The following is a 20222-nucleotide window of genomic DNA, read 5'->3' on the forward strand; positions in this document are numbered from 1 at the left end:
ACTAAGATTTGGGGATACGGGTCTTGGGGAGGAGGTTGCTGGTGGAGGGCCCGGATCCCCAGGGTGGGCGGGCAGAGGCAGAAGGGTCCAGGTGTGAGACGGAGGAGGAGCCAGGGAGGAGACAGGAGGTCGGGCAGGAGGAGATCAGGGCCCAACTATGGTGGTCCCACGGTGCGCAGGGCGGCGGAGAGGGAGGGAGCCAGGAAGGAGACAGGAGGAGTCAGACAGGAGGAGATCCAGAGCCCAGCTGGTGGTCAGAGTGGAGCCGGCGGAGGAACCATGGAGGAGGAGCAGCCATGCGACTCCGCCGGGCGACCGGCAGTGGCGGCGCAGGTGGAGGGCAGGTGGAGGCAGGCCGAGCCAGGGTGGCGTCCCGGCGCTGAAGGTCGGCGGGCCGCGGGCCGGCGACGACGCGAGAGCGGGGGGCCGGGGGGCGCGGCGGAGCCAGGCGACTGAGACGAGGTGAAGCCGGAGGGAAGAGGAGCCTGACAGGGCGGTGGGATGGAGGGGCGAGCAAAAGCCGGAGGGAGAATCAGAAGCGGCCGGATGGTCGAAACGACAGACCAAGCGAGCGAGAGGGCGATGAGCCTGGTGAAACTGGTGGACTGGCGGACCGGTGAGAGGAGCTAAGGCCCAGGGGAGCAGAAACAGGTCTGAGCCGAGGAGGAGTCTGGGTCTCGGAGGCAGGGCCCGGTGAGGCGAGATCGTCCACCCTCGGCGTGGGGCCGGCAGACCCGTGGCGGCTCCCGGATAGTGAAGCTGAGATGGCCCGCGGGGCTGCTGGTCCATCGATATGGTATGGCAAGAGGTGGAGGTGGGAGAGGCAGGCGGCACTGGAGGAAAGCGCGCGAGAGCGCGGGCACAGGAAACGGAGACGGAGCGCCGGGCGCCCAGGCAGGAAGCAGGGCGGAGCGCGCGAGAGGCGCGAGCACAGGAAACGGGGCGGAGCGCGAAGCGCGGAGCACTGTGAGACAGGCGCCGTGCGGCGCGAGCACAAACGAGACAGAAGCGCCGCGTGGCGGGCACTGGAAACGAAGGACAGGCGCGCGTCAGCCTTGGCAATTTTCAGAGCAGGACAAGCGCCGTCGCGCCCGGGCACTGGAAGCAGGGCAAGCGCGTGCGCGCGAACGCAGAGCAGGACAGAGCGCGATAAGCGGGCACCAGAAGCAGACGAAGCGCCCGTGCGCGCGAGCACTGGAACGAGACAAGCGCCGCGTCGCCTTGAGCACTGGAGCAAGGACAGGCGCCGTGGCGCCGGGCACTGGAGCAGGGCGACTGGCGGAACCAGGACTAGGAGGTGGCTGGGCAGAACCAGCGAGGCTAACGGAGACGACTGGGCAGAGTCCAGGAGCTAGCGGGATGGCTGGGCGGAACCAGCGGAGCCTTCTTGGGACGGCTGGGGCGGAACCAGCGAGGCTAGCAGGACGGCTGGGGCGGAACCAGCGGGCTTACTGGGCAGCTGAGCGGGAACAGGAACTCAGGATACAGGAGGTGCCCCAGTCTAAGTCAAGTCCAAATCCACATCATCCAGCTCCCTTTGCAGATCCAGCAGCCCCAGGTGGATGATCAGCTCATCCTCAGCCGATGTGTAGTGGCGGAGCTCCCTCCAGCCTGACAGGCGGCTGTGTCTCACGCGAGGAGCTCCCGTTGCTGGCTTTCGCGCACCTGGTCTGGCGTGTGCGGCTGGGTCTGTTACGCTCCACGGCTCTGTCGCTCTCTGTGACGATGGGTCCGTGGTCACGCTGACTCCGCCCGTGTGCGGTGGGCGCCAGGCTGAGGCACCGACCATGCGGTGAAGGATGGCTGAGCTCTGGATCTGAGTGGGGCTGGTGGTTAATCTCAGGCGCCCAACCATCATGGTTGATTACGGAACGCCACCAACACCCTTTCGGCGGTATCTTGGCGAGAGCTCTCGAGACACGCTCCACGGACAGCTGCGCTTGGCTGGGTGTTAAGTCCTTGAAATGGGGATTCGGTAGAGAGCAGTCGAGGGTAGCGAGTGCGTTGGCCAGTTCGAGGAATAGTTGTATAGTCTCGGGAAACAATCCTGCTCAGCGCGACGGATGAGAAGTTTGGTGCTGAACTGGGCAAACATGGCAAAAAACAAAAAAAAAATAAAAAGGGAAAAATCGCACTTCAATATTTACTTTTATTAGGTCGGCGTTCTGTCGCGGTCGCTTCGCAGCGGGGGCGAAGTACACAAGGTTTAGAATGAGCGTAAATGGGTTTAATTCAAATAGGTAAAATAAAAGATATACAGACAGGCAGTCGAACAGGCAGGCAGGCAGGATAAACACAGGTACAGACATCGGGTAAGGACAGCGGCTGGACCAACAGAACTCCAAAACACCAGGACTTAAATACTAGGGTAATTGACAGACACAGCTGATGACAATAACATAATTAACACATGAAGGGAAGGCCTTGGGGCACAGGGAGCACATGACGCAGCGAAAACATAAACACAGAGTCGAGGGGCGTGACAGCTCTATAACTGCTGCAATATACAAACAATTGGGTGCATTAAGTTTCTGTAATCAATTTTAATGTAATAAATATTTAACATTAAAAGTACAGAAACTTCCTAACCTTCAAATTAAATCATAGAACACGCTAAGTGCAATCTGTACTCTTAACACTGACAATGACAATATAGTGACTCTTAACTGACAATTTATACAGTAAAGGACTGACTTTAGTGCATGGTACATTTAATCATAATTAAAACATAATAAACTAATAAAAGAACATGTTGCACCATATTCTAATCAACATTTGACTCTGAAATAAAATAAAAAAGGGCCTCCTGACCTCAGCATTTGACATAAAACTAACTAACACATCTGAACTGCAACCAATTAACAAGCTTATTCACAACTTCTTCACAGAAAAACACAACAAGATTGCCATTTGGTGTGAGGCTGGCATTTGATCACCGCTAACTCAAGTTTGTTTGAGTGTATAAATCTGGAGGGAAGGCTTTGGGGTGCAGTGTTTCCAAGTCCCACAAAGTCTTTGGAGACACCTCAAATGTTTTCTTGGAGTTGTGGTGGATACTGCAGGTTCAGAGCATATGTCCATCCCAAGCAGGCAACATGCCTGGCCAGATTACCAAGATTAGTAAGCACTTTTAAGTTCCCTCAATGATGCCCACTGCATCTGGTTCACGACAGACATATATCTGCATATTGTGCATTTCAAGTCCTCATGGACATGAAAAGTGCATGAAAAGTATTTTCACTGTATGAGAAAAAAAAATAGAACAGTAGTTGCAACAGAATGATCTTAAAGCCTTCAATAAAATAAATAAATCACATTAAAGTTCACTAAAGGTTTGATCGAGCCAGCTCCTGCAAAGAAAGCCTGGCCTGTTGAACTTGCTGCATGAGTACAACTTTAGGTGGAGACTCACAACAAACCTGCTGAACTACATCACACACACACACACAAGCACCTCCAATTTCATCTTAAAGGAGAGGGCTCAGCTGCTAACTGGGTGTGAAGTTAAGTAAAAGTCGTAAATCAGTTATATCTTTTCATTTCCTTATATATAAAGATGATTATGGCTACCATTAACGTAAAACAAGGATTTTACTTTTGTGAAGCTGCATGAAAATATGACCATTCTTTTCAATCTACAAGCCACTGGAAGACCAAAAGGTTAATTTGAGACCCTGGTTCCACTGCACATACATTTGGGTTTTGTGGGTGTGTTTTGGATTTTTGACAGAACCAGACAAGCCACATACTCCATTACTATACTCAGACAGACATAGAGATGGATATTTGAAGAATAAGTGCTTTTCCCAAAAGAGTCAAACTATGCGTTTTCAAACAATACTTACATAAGTAGTCTGAATGTTTCCTCTCTCCCATGTATTCAATGAGGCATCTAAAGTGGCGTCTCTCTTCTTCACCACAGAGTACTTGGATCTATAAGTGAATAGCCAAAGCTTAATCTTGCACACAATATAACTACAACATACAACATCATTATCAGTGTGGTTCTGTACTAATTGAAATAGCATTTCTTTCTGGCTACTTTTTCACAAGGTTTCTATGTAAGTACACAATTTGCTTCTCAAACTAAGGCTGGCGTTTAGCATCTGAAATAAAGTACTTGATAGACATGTACTAATGTGTGGAGAGCATTCACTCCAGCATCATTATCTCTTTTGACCAAAATCGAAGCTTTTAGAGGCTTTGCATCTGAACTCATAGTATATATACAAATAAACATATATACATACACACACACTTTTTATATTTAACCTAAAGTAATGTAAAAAATTATTTTTGCAGTATTCACCCAGATGCATGAACAAGTAAATGCAGTACTGATTGTATCAATATGCATCTGCAACATTATTGCCGCTAACCTGTATCAGTTCAATAACAAGTTCATGATCGTTGACCAGCGTTCCCTTATACGCACTAAACGGGTCAAGAAGTTTTGGGGTGTGTTGTCCAGCTGGGACATAAACACTGATTCTGAAGTGATTTACCTTTACCTTGGAATTCCTTCATTTTATCTATAACCTCAATTGTTTATTATTATTTGGAACACAACCTTTCATTCTTATGCAATCAGTAATCCATAAAACATGTGGGGTGGATCTTCCGGTATGTGATCACCAAGAAGTGTATCTAGCATCCACACGCAACCTTGTTCACTGTTATTTGCATTTTAAACAAAAACTGAGTAAGCAGCATGTCAGTGATAAATCACACCTGGAATGGTTCAAGAGTGCAGGCCATCTTTCTTTGAATTTTGGCACATCTGGGACTGGGCAACCACTTCATTCTTCTCAGCCTGTCCTGGCCATCATGTCATTTATGCTTTTGACATCCCCTTTTCTTGCTGGCTTCTATTAGGTCAAGACCTCATTCTCAAGGCTGCTGTCTGTTTCACCAGAGAGTGCTAGGCAGGTAGTTTACTTCTGCCCTCTTTGGTTTCTTGATGTTTTTAGCAGGTTTGGTCATCTCCCATCTTGTGTTTCATTGAGTTTATCGGAGTTCAAGACTTCCCAATGCTTTACGTTTAGTACGATGGTTTACATTTGTATTTTGGCTTTGTTGCGCATAAATTCATTAAGCAGTCAGGCACCTTCAAACAGGGATGCCTTTCTATTGGTGCCTGTGCTACTGCAGGTCTTTGGTATCGTTGGATCGCTGTGTGCAAAACGGCCTCTGCCAGGCGCTCAAGATATCCGCTTTGGCGCTGGGTGATGTCAGTAGGGTGCCATCTCTCAAATAAATCTCATTACCTTGACTCAGAAGCCAGCTCAGTGTTATGTGAAAAGTTGGAATTGGAAATACAGCAGGCCATGGACTTTGCCTTTCAGAGGTGAAAGGAGACAGAATCAAAGGTATCATCTGACCCATCAGAGTGTGTCACAGACTCAGATAAGAGCACACTGGAGGTACCAGGGGTGTTTTCCTGGGGAACAAGGGTCAGTGTTGTATTTAGTGAACACATATACTTTCAGTGTGTCTTTATCTTTGAGTTCTTTTGTGGTTGTTAGTGAAAAAGTCATCAAACTCTTCATCTTTATGCTGAACACTGATATCAGTGGTGATGGCAAATTGTTCTTAGATATTGCAACTAATTCATCCACAGTTGAGGTATTCCCACTTTTGAGTGTAAAGTTTTGACCTGCGTGATCAATGAGGACCGGAATCTGACTGTTGGTTCCATGTCTAGAAAGCACAGAAGAAACAAATATATTACACAAAGTCATACTCCAACACTGGGGGCAGATGCTTAGGCGCTGTATCACATGAGCTTTCCTGCAACAATATAGGCTGACGGGGGACAAACATCACTAAGTTTTGTTGTTGTTGAACAAGAGTTATGTGATCGGTCTTCTCAGATGAAATCACGATAGTGTTCATCATACCAGGACATAAAGTGTTTTCACAGCCAAATGCACCTTTTCCCCAAAAGACAATTTGAACCAATCTCTGCAAAATCAGGAAGACCAACAGTACCACCATAGGTACGATCATGCCTTTTAGTGTGTTCCATTGAAGGTAGCGGTATCCTTCAGCTGTGCCCAGGACTGACAAGAACAGATGTGATTGATTCTGAACATTTACATGCAGGACATCTAATGGCACTGATGTGACTCTTACAACACTCCAGGACAGAGCACAACTGTTTATTGGAATACAGGGTGGTGACTTATCATAGGATTATAATGCTTTTGTGCCATCCAGTGTGATGTTTTGCGAAATTGCCAGTATGTCAATCTAAATTGGCTGTACTTAGCTTCAAATCATTGTCGAAAGCAATCCTGATTCCAAAAGCATTTATTAATGCAGGGTAGTGTTCTAAGAAGTGGTGCTGGGATTAACCGCTTCATTAGGAAATACTTCTTGGAATCCATATAGGTGTTCGAAATTTTTGAATCAGATAATACCTTACTCAGCTGTTGCTGGACGGGGCAACAAGTTCAATGATAATCTTTTAAAGACATAGGCAGAGAAACCAGGCTGGATCATTCAAAGGTATTCTGTGTCCAATAATGAATGGCAGCATTCGTATGAGGACAATTTTCGTATGCGTTTCCTCCGATCTTCTTTTGAGAAAAGGTTGTAGGCAATGGCTGAGGACAATTAGTTTTGTCAGAAGTCCATTTATCTGAGTGTGTGATAGCAGTGTTAAGTTCACTGAATGAAATATTTCTTTGAATAAACACTAAAGCACAGACCCAATTCCAAGGAGCGATACTTCAAAATGGGTGCAATATATCGGGTGGATAGCCAGTCACTGATGAAAATAGCTCAGATTTTTCAGTAAGAGGGCAAGCATTTTTTTACCGTAACAGTGTGCAAAGCTGGATTTTCTTTAACAGTCAATAAATGAGTGGCATGATTTTCTTTGGTCGAACAGAAAAGTGCACCTGACCTCACCTCGCTACGTTGAAATTCAGTTCACTCTCCAAGACAAAATCTACAAATGAATGGTCCACCAAAATTTTCCACAAGTCCACATCTTTTCTGGTTCTGGCCAAATTCAAGTTTTGGGTAGAAATATTTCCAGTTTTTGACAAAGTCTATAGCATGTTTTACTCCCTGACCCAGTGATAGCAATTTTTGGTTGGTCAGATTTGCCCGAGTTGCACTCAGTCAAAATTACAGTCACCTATCCAATATGGTATGATTGTAGCTACTAAAATTATTTAACTTTTGGAAGAAAAATGTTGACCCCTCTCTTCTAAACTGGTTAACTGGACTTACTTCTCTACATCCCGAAAGAATCAATATTCTATCTCTGGGAATTTGATAAAATGTGAAACCAGTGTTTACTTTTCTTTTAGACTACAAGGACCAATGATGTTTAATTTTTTTATTTATATGATTTTTGCAGTTTATTTTGGTAGGATATGCTGGTCTTGTACGCCATTCTCCTTTTGTCATATTTTGTGCTTCATTTTACATATTTGCCCGATGTTTCTCTTGTTATGAAGAGGTTTGTCTGTCTGTTATTGTTGTTTCTCTTGTCTGCAAATACACAATAAAAATAATAATCTAAAAAATGATGTATGCCCCTCAAAAATACAAAGGGCAGAAAATAAATATTTAAGCTTGAAAAAAAAAAATGTATTAAATTGATAGATGATAGTAAACACAGGGATTGGTTCAGAGTGGCATTCAGTCAAACCGCTGTAAAAGTGCTGAAGTTTAGGTGGAAAGAAAAGTTTAGTATGTTGTAGAGCCATAACCATTTGGCCAGAAGGCAGCCTCATGCAAAAAGGAGTTCAAATATCTTCTGAGCAGTCTGCTGTATGGGGAGCTGGAGGCTACTGGAAAGAAAAGGAACAACTGTGATTGGTTGTTTAGATCAGTAAATGGTCTTGTGGAAGGAACTTCAGCTGTCAGTATGAATTTTATAGGTTTTTCAAAACAGGTTATGCTGTTTATTTATAGATGTAGCAATGAGTTTATACATAATAGTATTAAACATTTTTAATAACTTTTAATAAACAGTGAATTAAAAATGGAGAGAGATTTAACCATGAAAGGAAGAATGTTTTGAATCAGCTAACAAACAGCACGTGAGAATTAGGTTGCTAGTTCTGTAAGCCAGTGTATTATGTTTTACTTTAGTTGTTCATTTTATTGGACTTATTTTTCGACTTTATCTTATCTTCATCTAGGTACAATGCAATTTAGAATACAGGAAATAATAATAAATGTAATTTAAGCAACAAACAGCCTGCTTTTTGTTTTAAAGAACGTAATTTACAGCACACCTTATTCTGCTAGTGTATGCCACTCTGAGCTAGAGACCATTACATGCAGCTTTGTGGCCGGAAAGGCTGGAGAAAGTGAATGAGGTTTTGCTATTGGTGAGAACTGGGGCTTGTTTGATGCCTGTTGCTGCGACCCTACGCTGGAAGTGAGCCAGGTCTTGTGCGGGATAACCGAGATGTTGGTGAGGGTGAGCTCAAAGGCTTTTGTGGTCTAATGGCTGCCCTGGCCGACTGGACTGGATTTAGGAGTGAGGTTGATAATATGCAGGATCCTCCACGAGAATGGATCGTGTGTATGTAAAATGGGTGCAACAATCAAAAATTACTTTTATTTTTATCAGATGAACACAAACTAGTCCTAAATCATCAACTAAATGTCTTTCTTTGTAAAACAAATATGGGACATCCAAAATGACACTTCCAAAACTACAAAGTGAATATGACCTGATAGGCATATACCAGATGATTACAAATACTTATATTTTAAACTTGACTGTCGTGTTTACTTTGTGTGCTTTTGTAGTGGTCCTGCCACTTGCATTATGAACTAAAAAATGTTTGCTTGTGTTTATCTGTAGAAAGAAAGTCTGGGGCGACATCTCTTAATTTTTGGAAGGAACTATCACTTTTAATAACGATGTGATGCAAGGTTAGAAACATGTTAATCAGAATGCATGGAATGTCATAAATTACAAATATTTTGAAAAACCCTTTTATTGTGCTTTGTCACATCACTGTCTAAAAGGATAATTAATCTTATTTGGCTTTTTCTCAGCAAATATTGCCACATAATTAATTGCGACTAATTATAAATTAATAGAAAATAATGTACATATTAATTGAGAGTCCAAATTCCTACTCAATGTGTTATATAGTGACATATTATTAATACAACTTATCTCTACCTGTGTCGGTGTGGTTTAGAGAAAGAGAGCACTCAGCGAGAATATAAAGTTACTTGATTTTAATTATGCACATATACGAAATAATACATAAGCAGGTAGGCAGACAGGCAGATAAACTAAACCATTAAAAACATCAATACGAGATGGGACAAACAGAACTGAAACCACAGGACAACCCAAATACACAACGTAAATACTTATTAAACGAGACACAGCTGAACACAATAAGGTATTAACTAAAAGTAGGTCACATGGCACACAAAAAAAAGTCCACTTGTGACAACTTGGTAAGAACATCAACAATGTACACTTTTTGAGACTTACTAAGATTTATTTAAAAATAATAATTCTCACAAAAATATTAATTATATTTAAATGTTAATCACTGATTTTTATTTGCGTTTAATCTTGTGCATTCAGCCAATGAAGTGCACAGGTAATGTCTCTGTTAAGCAAGAAAGAATAGTTCATCTTTTGGGAAAAACACAACTTTGCCTCAGATTCTAAATAATACTTAACCCTTTGAGCTCAAGCAGCATTTTTGATTTTGCATGCCTCAATTTAAAACGGTGCCATAATCATATTTAACAAATTTTAACAAGCAGGGAGAAATAATTATATAAATGTGTATATATAAAATATTATTTATTATATAAAATATATAGAGAGATTTTTGTTTTTTCATAATTTTATGATAACTAAATAATCAATTTTCAATTTAAAAAAAAAGCTTTTTGTTTTGAAGTTATTTAGATTTTATTTTATTTTTATTTTTGAAAAATGTATTTTAAAATGTTAGATTGTTAACGTTTATGCCTTTAATTAAATGCCACAATTTTGCTAATACAATTGTTGTAAATCTTGAATCCATAAAAATAAATAAAAAGAATAAATAATAATAAAAAGCATTGTCAGCTGAATTCATTGTATTTGTTTATTTTACAATAATAAGCACTATTATTTTTATTTTTTATTGTTTAAATTCAAACCATTATTTGATTCTGGACAAATGAATTTAAGTGTATCATTAAAAGCACATTTAAAAGTAGATAATTCAAATTTGTTGCAGCTTAAACTATTGCTCCCCTGCTACAGTTACAATAATGTGTATGCTACTTTGTAATGCTACGGTTTGCACAAGTTCCCTATCTGTAACTCACTATGAGTTATGTCTCAATAACAATTCTTGAGTTCTTGCTACTTGACCCTGATTCTGAGTTCACATCTAAGTGAAGATTAAGGCAGTCAGGCGATGGGGGCTAGTTGGCTGAAGTGCGAATTAAATGCTGGCAAGTGGGAAAGCAGCTAGCAGAAGATTGGGGGAAACCTCTGCAGGGCCTTGCGGGGTGGACAATTTACCAGCCTTATCTTATCTTATCAAGATCCATGTGCACCCCCTCAAGCGACATGACATAAACCAAAAAAGGATCAGATTGAGCATGAAGCAGCACACTTCTCCGCCTGAACAAAAGAAAGCCCATTCTTTAACGACCTCTGGAAGCACTGCCTGACTTTCTGGAAGAAGAAATTATCAATATGGGTCAGGTAGACATATATGAATTGATCGATCATATCTCTCACGTCATTAACAGAAGTTCCTGTAAAACCGCGAACATTTGATAATCCGAACAGCATTAGGAGAATATTTTCACGTGCGAGTATTAGTATTAATAGCGGTTTGTCCTCATCGCTAGCAATGTGAGCGAAATGGTAAAGCATTCACGCCAAATCAACTTGGTGAAGAGCGGAAACCGCCTCTTGAGAAAGCTGAAGACATCAAAAGTCAAAGGATAAGTATTCTTCCGTTCAATCCTTTATTAATCAATGCAAGGTCACAGAGATCCTTCTTCGCGACAAGAAAAACCTGCCCCTGCTGCAAGAAATCCCGAAATGCTCACCTTGCTCATTTTGAGTTGTACCCTATTGTGGTAGCAACCTTTCTGTGGAGGAGCAGTATTATTCTAAAGGCATCTTAGTGCATTGTGAGAATGAAACAGTCGTTTAGTGCATTAATAATGACGCGCTCCGTTCTCCCAACCTCATTCTTGAGATGCTTAATATGGTCCTCAGCTTGTGACCAATGCGTAATGACTGCCAAACATGTTCCCATTGCTGAAAATTAAATAGCTGCTTTCTGTCGCTTTCTGTTTCAGAAATTCAGGACGCTGGCTCAGAGGCAGATAATTCCCAACCCAATACGTCATTATTTAGAATTTGGAATATTCCATAAATCATCCATTAAAACCTCTCCAGTTTCACCCAGAACCCTCCAATCTTACGTCACATGGAAGTGTTTTAAATAATTTTATATCTCTCATTATATGAAGTTTCCAGACATTTCCTTCTCTCAATTACCTCATTTATCTCTTTCTTGGCCATGCAAGGCTTCCCAGTTGGGTGCATTAAAGGTTACCTAAAGCGGTTTACCAGTTTTCACAAGTTGTATGGGGCTCCTTTAACAGAAATTCTAATTCTCAAATCTCACATGCTAATTAAAGGAATACGCCCTCACATAATGCCATGTTTATCTTATCTTGGTTTTTTGAGATGTTCAGAAACACAGTCTCTTCTAAATTCAATCCGTCTATCAGCCCACCATGTGAACCTAACTGTACTTTCGAAGGAGAAACAATCTCCTTTTTAAAATAAACAAAAGAAGAACAGATCAAGCCAAGGACCATTTTTTCTTAGCCATGCAGTCTGTCCTTAAGTATATGCGTCAGGATTTCATAAGCAAACTCTGGAGTTGGCGTTTTATAGTCGTGTTTCTCAGTCCTATACAGGCTCCTAAGTCACTGTGTGAAACTGTGACTCTAGTTTCCTCCCCCTCCTTTACAAGCTCTCTGCGCGCTGTCTGACGCGTGGCCTTGTATTCGGTCCTTATCCCGGTGACTAACCCGTGTTATAGTCTGCGAGCGGGATCTCGAGAGTTGCAGATAGTTTTAATCTGCACGGCTTCTGGTTGAAACGTCTGATGACGGTTTCTCTGTGTCATCCGCTGGATTTGATGAATCCACCACCACTTCCATGAACCGTTAATGCACCAGAATACACCTGAACATGGCCCGGTCTGGAAATCATCCAGCGTCCTGCTGTGCGGAGCTTCCTGTTTCAGCCTCTGTTTATGGCAGGCGCGAGGAGAAGATGGCGGCATGGTCCGTTACCAAGCGGTGGGCATGATTTTTGCCTTGTAGCTCTCTCGGAAGGGTGTGTAGCAGTGATCAGTGCCTCCTGGTGGGGCAGTTGATGTGCTGGTGGAAGTTCGGCAGTGCGCGCGAGGTTTGCACTGTTAAAATCCCCAGCACAATGAGTCTGCCGACGTCGGTGCAGTGACTGGTGTGTTGTGAGGTGATTGTGTAAGTCCCATATTGCGGAGTGTCGTGTCCGCTTGAGGTGGAATGTGACACTGACTGACATGAAACTGAATTCCCGTGGAAGATAGAAGGCGACATTTGATGGTCAAGTTCCAGGTTTGGTGTGCAGGAAGGGCGTGAGAGGAACATGGCTTAGCGCTGTCGCACCAGCCCGGTTGTTCATATCAGACACCTCCACCTCCCCTTGTCTTCTCCGACTTCATTGTTCTGTCCATGCGGTAGCAGAGAAAAACTTCGGCTGGTTGTATGGTGTGGTCAATGCCATGCCAGCATGTCTGGGTGAAGCAGAGGAGGTTGTCTGAATGTCTCTCTGGAACTTGATCCTTGCCTGAGGTCATTGAGCTTGTTTCCAGAGACTGGACGATCTTCGGGACACTAGGTAGAGACGCGATTGTGGCGTGCCTCAACACATTCTGACATGACTCGTTCCCTCATGGGCCTTGATGCCCGGTCGCGTCCCTTTGTCTTGACAGGATCTCATTTAGCCAACATGGGTCTGGGTTTAAACAGCCCGAAAGTTGGGTGCATTGTACCAATAGATATAAGAATGACTCGGTCGTATGTAGTAGCCATCTTATATAAAAAATCATGCAGACTATTCAAATACAAACAATTAACAGAAAAATAAAAGTTTTTGAGGCGGTGCGTGCGACAGCCAAACTCAACGACGCCATCTTGGAAAAAAAAGACACTAGCCTGGATACACTGTGGTTCTTCATGCCCTTTCTGATGAACCCTGATCGAGCATCGCTAACACCCCAGACAAAGAGTGGAGTGGGGCGGAGACATTATGTCCCTTTGCCATAACCTTTGCAGATTCTATAATGTGCGTTCCTGTCTTTTACAGTGTCACCCAAAACAGCGGCGCTTCGAGATGACTTACGAAATCAATGAAAGGTGTAATTCATATTTCCTTTTAGTGATTCAAAGGTACAGTAGTTAATTTTAATAGCTGTCCACAGAAATGCGCCATGATTATCAAAAAGTAATTGCTAAAAACAAGCCAATACTTTTGAATTATTAACATTTTTAATTAATTATTTTTAATGCAAATTGTATATGAATTAATCAAGATTACGATGCAAGTGAATCTCTTGCCAACAGGCATGCTCATTCAAGTAAATTATATATATGACTGTTTGTTCTCCTTAATGGTGAAGCCACCCTCTGCGAGAAAAAGTCCTGAGGCTGTCATCATCGGTGACTCCATCGTCCGACGCGTCGCGCCACGCGGTTAAGTATAAAGTTCAAACACACTGTTTTTCAGCGCTCGTGTTAAGGATGTCTCTGCAGGTGCGGTCGTGACCGAGCCTGGTGGAGAGGGGAATCCGCCGTACGCCGAGCGCTAGATCATCATGTCTGGACCGCTTCCGCGCTCGTCATGGAATAGAAAGGTTCAGTAGACTTTGGTTTCAATGAATGGTTGTGCTTCCTTATTGTAAGAACAGAAGCTGCTCTTTTGTTGATAATTGGGATTCTTTCTGGGCGTCCTAGGTTCTTCCGTGCGGATGGTCTGCATCCCAACGTGCGAAGACAAAGTCTACGGACAACATCTCTGCATGCCTCCATTTGACTGGTAAGTAACGAATCCTACGACAGCATTGACAAATATGCCATGTAATGTAAATGTTAGACCAGTATGATTACCACACATAGAAACTGTGTCTGTCCATGAAAAATCAGATATATCAGTAAATCGCACACAGGCCTTAGAAATAACCTAGTCACGATCAAAACAAAAGTTAAAACCGGTCAACAGCAGCAATATTTAAAGTTTGGTCTCTAAACATCGATCACTGGCGCCAAAATCTCATTGTACATGAATTAATTACAGACAAAAAGAAGTTTTTTGCGCTCTGCCTGACTGAAACATGGCTGAAACCTAGCGATTACATCACTTTAAATGAGTCGACTCCATCAGGAGGCCTTATATAAGCACGGAAGCCGCCGGTCAGGTCAGTGGAGAGTGTTGGAACTATCTGTCGTCAGGAGCTAAATGTTACTCAGAACTGGAATTAGCTATAACTCTTTTGAACTGCTTGATCTTAATGTTACCTTATGGATGCAACAAAGAAATCTCTGTTATCTCTTTCTCTTATCTCTGTGTATAGACCACCAAGGACCTTATGTAGATTTTCTTAAGGAATTTGCTGATTTTATTTCAGACTTAATAATTAATAAAAGACAGGCACTTATTATCGGTGATTTCATGTATTCATGTAGACAACCCAAATAATACAGTAGACTACTTTACAAATTTATTAACATCTTTTGGGTAGCAAATGTAATCAAGCCTTTCACTGCTGTATACATTAGGTGGTGTTGCATGGCATCGATGTTTTGAGCCTAGATATCTTACCTTTAATTGGCGATATCACTGATAATTTCCTTATATCTTATAAACTCTCTGTAAAGTGAGATTAACAGCCGCACATCATTGTGGTGGTTAAGTATCCCAGCACTGTAGATAAATTCACAAACAACCTACAGATCTATCTGACCTGCTCCATAGAACCTGAAAGCAGATGATCTTGAGCAAATGACCAGCAGTAATGTGCAGTATCTTCTTTCGCACATTGGGCACAATAAACTCCCATCAAGTTAAAAGATTAGAGAGAATAAAGTGTACCATGGTACAATAGTCCTTCTGCGCTCTAAAGACAGCTACTTTCGTTCACTAGAGCGTCGTGGAGAAAGACTAAGCTAGAGGTTTTTAGAATTGCCTACACAAGGACATTATGTGCACTTATACAGTCACTAAAAGCAATGACCGAGCACCTCAAGTATAAACTCAGGAAAGCAGCCAAAACAATCTAGATTTTATTTGCTTTGATGGCTAGTGGCAAATGATAGGTCAGCAATAGAGCAGCTGCACACCCTCTCAGTTAAGTAACCAGACTTCATACAGTGTCACTAATAAATAGATAATATCAGACTTAAAATAACAGAAAATCAACCCTTAACTGTCCTTTAGTCAGCCTTACTCAGTACCAGCAAATTCAGTTACAGTGTTTGCAATATACATAGGACAGGAAAGAGTTAAATCGACTAATCACTAGTCTAAATCTGCCACATGTGTATTAGATCCTATTCAACTAGAATTTCTGAAAGATATATTACAGCAGCTGAGTAGACACTCTTCTAAATATGTGCTCTCCTATCATTAGTGCGTTCCCCAACCCATTCAAATTAGCAATTATTAAGCTATGATCAAAAAACCACAACTTGATCCTATTAAAACTATCTAACTACAGACCGATATCAAATCTCCCCATTTATATCAAAAATATTAGAAAAAGTTGTGTCTCTTGCAGTTATGCTCCTACTTAAAGATGAATAGCGTCTATGAGGAGTTTCCCAGTCCAGTTTTAGACCCGCACCATATACAGAAACAACGATAGTTAATCCCCCTAATGACCCTGCTCTTGTCACTCCGACCTTGAGCTGTGTCTCGCTACTAGTTTTATTGGATCTCACTGCTGCATTTGACACTATAGATCATAATATTCTCCTGGAGCGTTTTAAACACGCTGGTGTACCCAGGGACGAGCTTTAAAGTGGTTTAAATCATGCATTATCAGACCGTTATCAATTTGTAGATATAAGCGGAGACCGCTCTGAAATATATGCCTGTAAAGTGTGGGTGTGCCTCAGAGGATCAGATTTTAGGCCCACCTGTTTCTCATTATATGCCTTGCCCCTGGGGAACATTGTTAGAAAGCACAGGGTTAATTCCTGTTATGCAGATATTTTACATTCATACACATTTCATCTAAGCCCATGATGAGTTATCAGAAATGTCTAAATTAACAGAGTGTGTTAAAGACATAAAGACTGGATGACTGAAATTTTCTTCTATTGACTCTAATAAAACAGAGGTGCTTCTTATCAAGACAAATTCATGTTGGCAAATTTCTGAGCTCAAACTACCACAATTAGATGGATGTGATATAGCGTTACTCCAAACAGTTAAAGACTTGGGTGTGATATTGGACAATAGCCTGTCCTTCGAACACCATATCACTCATGTTACAAAATCTGCCTATAATCTTAAGAAATGTGTGCTAAGCTCAGACACAATGCTCTCTCTCCAGATGCAGAAAAGCTGGTTCATCGTTCATGACATCTAGACTGGATTGCATAATCACTGCTCGCTGGTTGTCCAGCATCTTCAATAAACAAGCTTCAGTTGAGTGCAGAACACAGCCGCTGTTCTTACCAGGACAAGAAAAGCAGTCATATAACTGATTTTATCACTCCTGCACTGGCTGCCTGTTAATTTCGGATTGATTTTAAAGTACTGTTACTGACCTACAAGGCCCTAAATGGCTTAGCCCCCATTTATCTGACCAGCCTTCTGTCTACGCTACAACCAATCACGCTCTTTAGATCCTCAAAACTCAGAACCTGGTAGTTTCACTTAGTATAGCAAAGTCTACTAAAGGTGGTGAAACGTTTTCACATTGCACCAAACTCTGGAATAACCTTCCTGCGGAAATGTTCAGGGTTCAGACACACTCTCTCCAGTTTAAGTCTAGGCTAAGACATATCTTTTTAGCAAAGCATACTCATAAAGATTCCATAAACCTATGCTACACAGTACATCGCTGATTCCCAATAGTATGAATAGCCGCTACGCTGGTATCCTTTTGTCTCTACCTCGGGATGCATCCCGAGGCATCTAGTTCTGAGCCTCCAGTGGACCCGTGGGGAGATGACCTTCCTGCGATGACGTGAGAAAACAACCTTCCGATCTGGACTAATTCTATCTTGAACTTTCTGCATTATAATTCATCCTGCTGTATTGTAATGCATCCTGCTGTGTAGTGATTTGCTTTTGTCTGTGAATGATTTGCTTTGTTATGTAATAATTTGCTTTTGTGAAGCTGCTTTGGAACCGTATACATGTAAAAAGCGCTATACAAATAAACTTGGATGAATTGAATTGGTGAAACCTCCACTCTTTCAAGATGTTCCCTCACCTGTAGCTCACTAAAAAATGGGAACAAACAAGTGAAACAATGCTGCACATCCTTGAAGTAGGCGTGTATTAACTTTATGCATCTAAAACAGAAGGAGGGTACATAGAGGGTAGTTATGCAATATTTTGTGTTTGTCCTTCAGGAGAGACCCTCTCCTGTCTGGATTCTGTGTCAGTGCTGCGCTCCATGCTGGCCATTGGTGCAACATGGTATATACACTCCATGAGGTGTGCTCTACCCTTATGGCTTGCCATATGTTCACTATTTCATTTGATTTACCAAGTGTGTTGCAACTCTTCTGTTTGTGCTTCAGACAGAAGTGATTTCAGATACAGGAAATCCATGGCCGTGATGTAACATATCAATATGATGCCATTTCACAGTGGAAAAAGTTCATTGTGGAGTAGTGGAAATGTGAAATCATTCTTCTTGACAGTAATGGTTCACAGCAGTTGTTTTCCAGTTCTTATGGCAGTTGCTTTAAATCTCGGTATATCTATACATCAACCAGAAACACTAATTTCATTATATAATTATTTATATTTGATGCAATGGATTGCAGTTTTGGACAGTCATTTTGTTACTCATTACAGTTAGAGTTAGTAAAGAAAGTTTAAGACCAACTAAAAAGGTTTGACTATTTTTGCATTGTTATATATATATATGTATGTATATATATGTATGTATATGTGTGTGTGTGTATATATATATATATATATATATATATTTATATGTATATATATATATATATATATATATATATATATATATATATACCTATATATATATATATGTGTATGTATATGTATGTATGCTTATTAACATAGGATTATTGTTGATGTCTCTAGTAATTATGTCTCTGATTTGAAACTAAAAACTATTTTTTATTTATTCATGTTGAATGCCCTATTAAAACTTATATTTGTGCATAATGTTTGGACCCAGATATAGGTTATCTTCTATTTATGTGTCAGAAATATCATGAGCATTATAATTTTGTGATTCGTGTTCAGCTGCTCTTAATGAATGTATTCTTTATATTAAGTACATTTGAATCATCACAGTTTTTTCTGTCTTCAGTGTCCAATTTCCGTTTGATTGGGAAGGCAAAATTAATACACATAGATCATTTTATTTATTTGCATAAAGTTTGAGTAAATATATTTATATTTTTTATATTTAAGTGTATTTGCTTACATAAATTATGTAAATTGCACTGATTAAATATTTAGATAAATTAAATTATATTCACAATAATTAAAATATGTACAGAAATGTAATGTTAACAAATATTAAACAATGTGCAAATGTAATATATTTGCATAGTCTAAAATCACTACCATATAAGGAAATATATATATTTAAATATTGCCAATAAATGTATGTAAATTGTTAAAAGATTGTTGAAATCAAATATTTCAATATATTTCAAAAGAATCGTTATACGTCAAGATTAATCAATCAGTCATAGTAATCACCACCAGTCCATATTTGGCACGGGCTTCCGGCTGGCAGCTAAAACAGTGTTACGTGAGTAATACAAGTGAAACACCCCAGAGAATGTCGATTGCATTGTAAGTCTGATGTATAAACTACTCGTGCGTTCTGAAGATCACTTTAGTTCGGTGAAAATCGGCGGAAAGATGCGTGAGCTTCAAAGTATTCACAGTCCACAATTTTTTTATGAAGTTTTGATTGACGATAACAAATCCAGCCGCGGCGTTTCTCGGCGTTTGAGTCCATGGAGCTCATCAGCAATTACGGTGTCAGCAGATGATCCAGCTGATGTTGGTGACTTTCCTGAACAACTGAAAAAGTGCTTCAGAACAAAGGAGCTTCTCCTGCGGCAGCCGCTATGGAGAACAGCCCAACAGGATGAATCAATTAGCATGCAACATTAACTATATGCTAAATTAAATTAACAATAGTAAAAATTGTGCAAAACAAAACAAAAAAACCTTAATTAATTCAATTAATTAATTTAATCTAATATATTACATCTGTCACATGTTACCTTATTATGTATTCTTCATAGTTCTATAAATTTGACATACATTTGTGTTAGTAATTTCTTTTACCTTTTATTTCTTTGTTTCTCCTTTTCCTAGAAAAACAAATCATGGAAACAAGAAAAAAAGCATCGTGCATTCTTCGGCGTGACAGGAAACTATAAAAACTTTGCACCCTATGTTGCTGCCGGGACAACATATTGCCCCCATTTCCATGCGATGATCAGCAGATCTCCAGCCAGGTTTATGCACCTTGCCAGTTGGCGTTATCAATCGATCCATGTCCATCTGGTATTGAGCGACAGTTAGCACCAATCGGCTGATCCTGAGGTGACGCCGGTCTCTGGACCATCAGTCTTAGTGACATCTGACGGTGATCAGGCTGATCCGGAGCCATTGCTTGTCCAGGTCCATCCAGCTTTGATTTAGGGTGCTCTGAATCAGTTCGATCCGACTGGTTTCTGAGGAACGGTAAAATGTCCCAGGATGCGTCTACTCTTGATGTAACACCTATACCAAGTCTATCCAGTATCGAGATGAACTCGAATGTGGATTCAACCGAGTCTAAACCGTCATCTGTCTTAGGTCCCACATTCACACTGGATTCTGAGATAACACCTGTCCCAGGTTCATCTGATTTTGAGGCAGCTGTTGGTAAGCTACTGTATTAATCTACTGTTTAATCTGCATAGGA

This window comes from Puntigrus tetrazona, chromosome 16 (assembly GCF_018831695.1).
Source record: "Puntigrus tetrazona isolate hp1 chromosome 16, ASM1883169v1, whole genome shotgun sequence".
Taxonomy (NCBI): domain Eukaryota; kingdom Metazoa; phylum Chordata; class Actinopteri; order Cypriniformes; family Cyprinidae; genus Puntigrus; species Puntigrus tetrazona.